The 9,113-nt window shown below is 37.5% G+C and overlaps 1 non-coding gene across 1 annotated transcript; it reads right to left on the bottom strand.

Annotated features, from left to right (window-relative positions):
- Positions 1 to 8,418: 8,418 nt before the first annotated feature.
- LOC133290355 (small nucleolar RNA R71) lies at positions 8,419 to 8,525 on the bottom strand. The gene has a single exon (XR_009748654.1). It is a non-coding gene; the product is annotated as a small nucleolar RNA R71 (small nucleolar RNA).
- Positions 8,526 to 9,113: the final 588 nt, after the last annotated feature.

Raw genomic sequence — 9,113 nt, 5'->3', positions numbered from 1 at the left:
GAATAGCTCTAAGTTAGCAAATTATAGTTAGAGAGATATTTTGTTGATATGATTATCATAGATGAAGTTAGTATATGATTTAATGAAGTTTGATACCCATATTGTGATATTTTGAAAAAGTCACTTCTGCCGGGTATTTTGTACTGCTGTAGAAGCAGCCGGCTGAATCTCGGAACGGGAAACAGATGAGAAAATGGAAAGAAAGACCAATATATGTCTAACAAGTCATAATTAGACCAATAATGTTAAAGTTAAGAAGATTATGAAATCCGGGTACAGTTAAGAACACCGGTAAAGACTACAGTGCAATTAAACAACTGTTAGTGGATCTGTGATCTACTAATCAAATTTTTAAGTTATGAACATGATAATTAGACAAAATTAATGTTAATTACTTAAAGTTAGAGTCTTGGGTGTTTTCGGGTAAAAATTTGATAACAGTTCAGATAACAATTACACCAGATTTCACTAGAGGACAAAGTGCCACTAAAGTGATATGGACACCCTAATTAGGGCACCTTCCCCTCCATTGGCATTCAAAGTTTGAACTTTGATCTCACTTCTCTCTAGTATCTCTCCTCCTAAATCTCACTAAATCACCAAACTTCCTTCACAAAACTTGTTCTCCTCACTCTCCTCTTCACAACCATACAATTTTTATGGTGTGAAGCAAATTTTTTTGTTCATACTCCCCATGTCCGGCCACTATTTTAAAGTTCCATGGAGCCATGAAGTTGTGTTCTAGAGTCCTCTTGAAGAACACCACTTGTGTGCTTGGTTCTCTTGAGTTTTAGTGTAAGTTTCCTAAATTTTTTCTTGAAAAACCTCATCTTCCTTTCTTGTGTTCTTGAGCTCTAACTCTTGAACATATTTTTGAAGGTGCGTTCTTGTTTAAAGTAGCAGTCTTGTTGGAGAAAGTGAAGCTTGGAGCTAAAAGTGTGTTGAAGAAGTAAGTATCACTTTGGGAAAAGATGACCCAAAAATCCTTCCTCTCCTCACTTTTATTCTCGATTTTGCATTTGTGGGTGGGGAAAATGTTGTTAAAATTTTAAAGAAAGGGTTCTTGATGGTTGTTCTTGAGGGTTTTTGAGTTATGAACCAAGAAAGGGTTGGTTTGATGTGTAAAGGTACAACCTTGGGATCCTTGTGAGGATTTCATGTAAAAAGATGAACATGAACCCTAAAAGGACACATGAACATTTTGGCCTTTCCATGGAAGACTAGGATTTGATGACAAAAAAATGTTAAGAAGTTGTTAAGTGTGGAAAAATTCCAAGAGGAACTAAGAAAGATTAACTAAGTGGGTTATCTCTAAGTGAAACCTACTAATCTTGATTAAGGATGGCTAAAAATCCTAATAACCCTAACTAATCAAATCTGCCCTCTTGATTATGAGATGGATTAGTTGTGTTAAAAATAAGTAAACCCTGGATTAGTGGATTAATTAAATGTAGGGACTATTTAACTAAAGAAATGACAAATAAACAAGCTTAAAAACCCTAAACTACACCCCTAAACATTTCGGCCACGTGTAAGTAAACTAGGGTCACTATGTTAAAATTAACACTAAGACCTAATTAGGACATTAATCTAGTTGTTAAGTGAGGTGGACTATGCATAATACACTAATTAAATATTAAACCCTAAAATTTGACCCAATTAGGGTATAAGAGCACTAATCATGCAATTAGTGAACTTGAGGTACCAAGACATAATATGACTAAGTGGGACTTCATAATGAACCTAATTAAGGATAAACCTTAAAATTAAAGTAATTTAGGGTTTCTAACTAAACCTAGTTAGGGTTTGTTAATTAAACCTAATTAAGGAACTAAATGGTAACTTAAGCTTAGGATGGACTTATGGACACATGACCATGTGAATTAATGAAAGCAAATCCTAGGTTAGGGTATGTATATGGTTCGGCAATATAGGGTATAAACTAGGGTTTAGGGTTGACAAATTTAAAGAATGATGGATTAAGGTTTGATTATGTGTCTAAGGCTTTAACTTGTAACTTAGGTAACAAGCAATAAGTCTTAGAATATCAATGTGTTAATATGCCTAAGTTAATAAGTAAATTACCTAGAGAAGGTATACTTATCATAATTATGGAATATGTAAAGAGGGAGCTAAACTTAGAAAGAATTAAGGATGAACTAAGTATCCAAGGAACCAAGAGTGAGTTAGCCTTTAAATTGAACACCATGGGAACATGTTAATGCCTCAGTTTTGGTACTCTTACTAGGGCAAGTAAGTGATGAAAATTGTGTTGATCCATAGATTAAGTTCAAGTGTAATTAATGAAGTGATTAGTTGAGGAACTAGTCTTGAATTGAATTAAGCTTAAAATGGAAAACCAACCTAGGCAATGCCTATGCATGCATTTCGGCCTTGTCACATATTTAGGGCTTGGATGTGTAAAAAATAATCTAAGTTACCTAGCGAGCCTAGAATGTGATTCTAAGTTATGTAAGTGATTGAATATTGAGGTTGCTTGTAATGCAAGTTAACTCTTCAATGCAGTAAAATACATAATTAGGTAATAATTGGTCTAGACTTATAATGGGCATATTATTGGCATGTAAGAATGAAATGTGGGATCATTAAGTGATTGAGTATTAATGATACAAATGATTCCCGCTCTAGGTTTGCCTAGAGGACTTAGCACTTGAGGATTTATTGAAGCATACATGTTTTACTGTTGGAGTTGGGCTTATGATAAGCTCAGTGAGGTAAGTTCTTGGTTTTGGTTGCTCCTCTCTCCTGTGGCCCCACCATGATGGTGGGCATTGTGGTTGTATAGTATGAAAGTATGTGGTATAATGTATATATGCATTCATTCACATTCATATAGATGTTATATGATTCTTGATGTTATGATGATGCACTGATGATATATGTTATTTGAATCCTGGCCAGTGATCATGGTATGTAGGCTGCCTATGACTTGACTCTGGGAGCTATTTCATACAGAGGTTGTATTGACTATCTATGGCTTGACCCTGGAGTCATACATGTGTAACCGTCTATAGCTTTGACCCTAGGGTTACACAAGGATGATATAATGATGCTATGTTTCTGTTTTATGCTTGTATTATATGCTTTATATCTGAATTGTCATGCAGGAAGTGGGCTCACGAGATTAGAGGATCCTCTATGAACCTTGAGCTTACTGAGATGTGTTAACTCACCCCATTTGGGGACATCATTTCAAGTACCCAGAGTAGTGGTGATGCTTCTAGGGGCAAGGCCCCCGCCTTGGAGTAGTGGATGACGCTGCTGATTTATCTTTATTATATTTAGACTCTATGATGGCATGCATATTTATTAACATGTTCGATTATTTATGTTGAGATTATGCTATGTATTTATTTAGGCTCATGATTGTAGTATTGGAGCCATGAATTATTTATTGACACTTAGACGCGCTTGAAGTTAATATAGACTTGATGTATGTTTTCCGTTATTTGGGCATGGAGCCTTATTGTTTGTATTGACCCGAGAGGGGATCGCAGTCCGTGTGGGACTTGCGAGCTGTCTGTGTAATTATTGTATCTATCAGGTTATTGTATGTGTGGGACCCATGTTTCCAGTTATCCGAAATACAACGGTTATGCTGTCTGTGAGACTCTGTCAGGAATGACACTTGAGGTCATATCCAGATGGTCAACGGCCACTAGTGATGGCCAATGGTTTTAATTAGTAGACTTAGATGTTAACGCTAATGCAATATATCTGATGAACGCTTTGAAAATGTTTTAGAAAATATTTTGGAAAAATTTTACTCGTATTTTTATAAGACGCTTTACTACTCTTTTAAGATAAAGTTTTCCGCTGTGTATGCTAAATATCATGTATGTTAACAACCAGAGTATTACGGGGTGTTACAATAGTAGAAGGTCTACTAGTGGATATGTTGTTTCCTCATTCGACGGAGCTATCAATTGGATGAGTAAGAGGAAGAGCATAGTTATAACACCTCGCATTTCTAAGTTTAAATATTAATATATTAAATGAGATAAAAAGGAAGGATTAGTGAAAATCCTGAAAATTAGGCCAAAATACAAAGAAAGGGTAAAACGGTAAATTAGCCATGCACACAACCCTAGGAAGGAAATTGAGTATAACGTCGCAGAGGATAAAAATAACCTTGGAAATGGATTCAGAACGAAAAATTGAGTGGGTAGGCAAGTTTTAGGAAAATCAATGAATAATGTTTTTAGCGGGTAAAAATATCGCGGTACGATTGCATCGTAAAACGTGTTGATCGAGTTTTGAGCTCTAGGTTTCAAATTTGAGTTATAAATGGTCTATAGAACTAGGAAATATGATTTCTGATAAAAATTGATGGAAATAAGTTAGTTTGGGGAAGCGTGCCAACGGCGCACGCAACAGCTTAAAACAACGTTTTCTCCGAACGACTGGAGAACTCCGGATTCATCTGATCAAGTATAATTAAAGGACAATGGTTAATGTTAAAATTAGAGTTTCTAAATAGGTTGTGAATTCACGGACGTTTAGAGAAATTCGGATGAGTTTTAAATCGCGTGAGGTAGCGTGGGACCCACCCCACTCAAATCCACTTAAGCCACATCACCTCCCCTCACTATTCATCATCTTCTCTTCCCTTCTCCCTCATGAAACCGCGCCCAACAGCCCACCATCACCTATTTTCATCCAAAAATTTCATTTCACCATAACTTGATCATTTCTTCACCAAATTCATCGATTTTTGTCTTGAAACTTGATGGAAAACACCTTCTAAAGCCATTGGTAGTACTCTTAAGCCTTGAAACTATCTCATTGGTGAGATATAGGCCAACGTCAGTTACGAAATTGTGGAGAAAAATTGATGTTCATGGAGTCATTTGGCCTTCCATTGCTTGGTTAAGTCTTGGAGGAGTGTCAAGCCTTGATTGTGAGTATGTTTCTACATCATTTCCATGGTTAATTTGGTAGATCATATTTATGAACCCTAGACCTTGTCTTGTTGATTTATGAAGTTAGAGAGCTCAAATGGAAAATGTGTATTAGATGAAAATGTCTTAGAATGATGTGTTACAGCTAGAAATGCTAAGAAATTTATTGGTGAAAAATATGATTTGGTAGCTTAGAAAATTTGGAGGTTGTCATGACTTTGAATTTTGAAAATGTGTTAGGATTTTATTGGGGAGTTGTTGTATGATTATATGTTGATTTAATGAGATTGTATGAGGTGTAGAGTGGTCAAAATGGAGTGAGGATCCGTTGGAATTTGTTTAGGCCACAATTCGGCCATTTAGAGAATTGTAGGGAATTGATGTTGTTTGCATGGCTTGGATGATGTATCATGTATTAAATGGTATTTAGATGGATTGTGTGGTAGTTGGAAAGTGGAGGAATCAATGAAAAATAAATGGTGTTGAGAGTCATAAAGGATCCTAGAGTGAAATATTAAGCAAAACGATGTTTAAAAGACGTAAAATAAAAAACGGCAATTGGTATGGCCTTTTGGCAACCTAAGGATGCCTAAGAAAATGAGAAAGAAAATTTAGAAAAATAAATCTCAAAAATACACATGTTTGGCAAAACCTACAAGGGTGTAGGGGGTTTTTTGACGTTTTTCGCGTTTTGATAGAATTGCCGTGTACTGACGATTCGTACATGGTTATTGTAGGTTGTCGTACGATGATTTGAATCCCGAACCGTGAGTTGGTGGATTGCCCTTGGTCTTGGACCAAGTGGGAGTGAGGTAAGTGATTGGAATCATGTTGTATAATTGATAATTGCATGTATTCATACGAGTTTTAAGTAATTGGGAATGTCCTCTGTGTAGGTATTCTGTTGAGTAGCGAGCTCGGAGAGTATATTCTGTGGAGCTAAGTGAAGAGGCTCATTGAGGTAACCTCTTGGTACTGGGGCTTGATCCCCTTGTGTGTTCCACCATGCCCGTTGAGGGTGATGGTAAGAAATGTATATGAGTAATGTAGAATGACATGTGCATGCATTGAGTATTTATGAGGGTACATATGTACCGAGTCTCTGGCCAGTAGACAGTGTAGCCTTCGGGCAGTTCAGACTTCCACTGGATAGGTCTCTGAGAGGGAGTTCCAGTTGACCTAGGGTCGTGGTGTGTGATCCGGATAGGAGCACACTAGGAAGTCTCGGGTGTATGCGGATGGAAGGGGTACCTTGGTTGGATGTTCTAGGAACACGCCTTGGAGGAAACCCATAGGCTTATATGCCGAGAACGTTGCGTGGTATTGGTAGCTACCTGATGAACCCTTAGTTCATCACAGTTTTTAGCAGGAATTAGGATCAAATTGTGTGATTAAATGATGAAAAACAAGGTTAATGTCCTAAGATGTCCTCAATTACAAGTTCAAGAGCTTTATTGGAAATTTGTATGATTCTTGTAGGAAAAGCAAGCTTGAAAGACAACTGGAGAAAGAAGAAGATTCTGGAGCTCAAGAGGAGAAAAATTGCCTAAGTGTTGAGCGTTAAAACGTCCACACTGAGCGTTTTAGCACCCTGCTACAGGAAGAGGCCAAAACTTGCTGGTGATGAGCGCTAAAACGCCCACACAGAGCGTTTTAGCGCGCTGCTGCACTAAGAAGATGGAAAATTGCTGGTCTTGGGCGCTAAAACGGCCTGCAATAAGCGTTTTAGCGCCCTAAAGTGGAAAAAAGATTCTGGTCTTCACCGCTAAAACGTCCAAATCAAGAGTTTTAGCGTTGAAGTCAGTTAAAGTTAGTTGAGCATTCACCAAGTTTGGACGCTAAAACGGTCATTCCTTAACGTTTTAGCGTTGAAATCAGTTAAAAGCAGTTGAGCATACGTAAAGCATGGACGCTAAAACGGTCACTTATGGACGTTTTAGCGCCCACATCAGTTTTCTGTTTTTAATTGTAACACTATATAAGGCAAAGCCTTGACACTTAGAAGGGGATCTGGATCTGAGGGATCTGAACTTTCTCTCTCTCTCTTAAACTTTAGTCTAACTTCTCTCTAAATTCTTTAGTTTTAGTTTTAGGATTTCTTTGTAATAGTTTGGAGATTGAAGACTTTCAACATGGAAATGAAGTTTGCTTCTTCTTCTCTTATCTATTCTTTAGTCATGTCTGAGTAGAGTTTTTGTAGTCTGAATGCAATGGAACTCCATGATAATATTATGTTGATTTGATTAATATGATGAAGTATTTTTCATGTGTTGATTTGAGATTTTCTGAGTTAATTATTTCTATCAAGGAAGTAGTATAGAACAGGGATGTTTATATGACTTCTGTATTTGATAATCTCAACATCAGAATTCTAGTACTCAAGGGATTGATGCTAGAATTCTGATGTAATCTTAAAACTTTAGTATTTCATGCATGTATTAAGAAAGAGATCACCAAGGGATTGGGGTTTCTGATTAATGTATCTATCAGGGTAGTAAGGGATTACATCTTGATGATAAGTAAAAGGTTGATTAACATCACATGGAAAGGAATTCATCCTATGATCAATTTTTACATGGGTTATCATGGAGGAAAGTTGTTTTCTGACTACTTGTTGTTTTATTAATTCCTAATCCATATTTACTTTGTGTCAAATTACTTACAATCAATTTTCTGGTGACAAATTATTCATGATTTTTACGAACTCTTATTTGATTCAAATTAGTTTTCTATGGTGTATTGGTGTTTGAACACAATTCCTCGTTGGAACGATCTTTACTCATCATTTTATTACTTGTACGACTAGTGCACTTGCTAAACGTCCAACAAGTTTTTGGCACCGTTGCCGGGGAATTTGTTTTTCAACACTAACTGATACTATAGAATTCTGAGATTGAATCCTTTTACTTTTCAGTATTTTAGTTTATGTTAAGTTTCTGGTCAATTTTGATTCTGGTATATGCGAGGTACACTTGATCCGAATTTGTTGTTGTATGATCCAGAATTAGAAAGGACATTGAGGAAGCACAAAAGGGCAGCCAGGCAAAGGAGACAGTTGCAAGAAATTGGTGAATCAAGTACGGTTAATTAGGAAGAGATAATGGCAGAGAATCACAGACCACCACCACCACAGAGGACACTGGGAGAGTACATGACTCCTGCAGTGATTCCTCCAATTGGGAGTGTTGTGCGCCCAACTGTGGAGCCCAACAACTTTGAATTGAAGCCTACTTTGATACATTTGGTGCAGAAGGATCAGTTTGCTGGAACCAGTGCAGAGGACCCTTACTTTCACATAGAGAACTTCCTATTGTTGAGTGATACTGTGAAGATAAATGGTGTCACAAGAGATGCAATTCTGTTGAGACTATTCACTCATTCACTGACGGATGATGCAAGGAGATGGCTGCAACCATTGCCACAAGGAAGTATAACAACTTGGGATGATTTGCAAACCAAGTTCTTGCAAAGGTTTTTCTCAGCATTTAAGAGGGCCAAGTTGAAGGATGAGATTACAAGCTTTAAGCAGAAAGAGTCAGAATCCATTTATGAGGCTTGGGAGAGATTCAAGACTTTGTTGAGGAAATGTCCACAGCATGGAATTGAGACATGGCAACAAGCAGCAATCTTCCTGCAAGGAATGACCACTAACACTAGAACCTTGGTGCATGCCACTGCTGGTGGATCATTGACTACCAAGACCCCTCAAGAAGCCTTGGATATCTTTGAGTCATTAGCATCTCAAGAATTTGATAATGCCCCAGTGGCTGACAGAAGGACAGGAGTCATCGGGTTGGATGGGTATGATGCTCTGTTGGCAAGGAATGATCAACTGATGCAGACACAGAGACAACAACAGCAACAATTAGATACCCTTATTAAGCAACTCTCTTCACAAAAGGTAGCTTCTGTGGAAACAAAGAGTGTATGTGCTATCTGTGGCAAGGGCCATGTGACAGAGGAGTGTGATTATGGGGGATCACCAGAACAAGCAGAGGTGAATGGAGTGTGGTATGATCAGAATAATCAAAGGAACTACAACAATCAGGGAAAGAATGTTTATATGCCACCATGGAAAAACAAGAATCAACACCCAGGATTCAGCTATAGTTCCAACCATCAATTGAATCCACCATTACATCCTCCACCACCACATATGAAGGAGCAGTCAAGTGATCCTGCTGCATGGGA

The sequence above is a fragment of the Gastrolobium bilobum genome, unplaced genomic scaffold, assembly GCF_033153095.1.
Source record: "Gastrolobium bilobum isolate Gb01-03AN ecotype WA unplaced genomic scaffold, APGP_CSIRO_Gbil_v1 utg29950, whole genome shotgun sequence".
Lineage (NCBI taxonomy): Eukaryota > Viridiplantae > Streptophyta > Magnoliopsida > Fabales > Fabaceae > Gastrolobium > Gastrolobium bilobum.
Note: the sequence above shows the minus strand (reverse complement) of the source record. Positions and strands in the feature narration are given on the sequence as shown.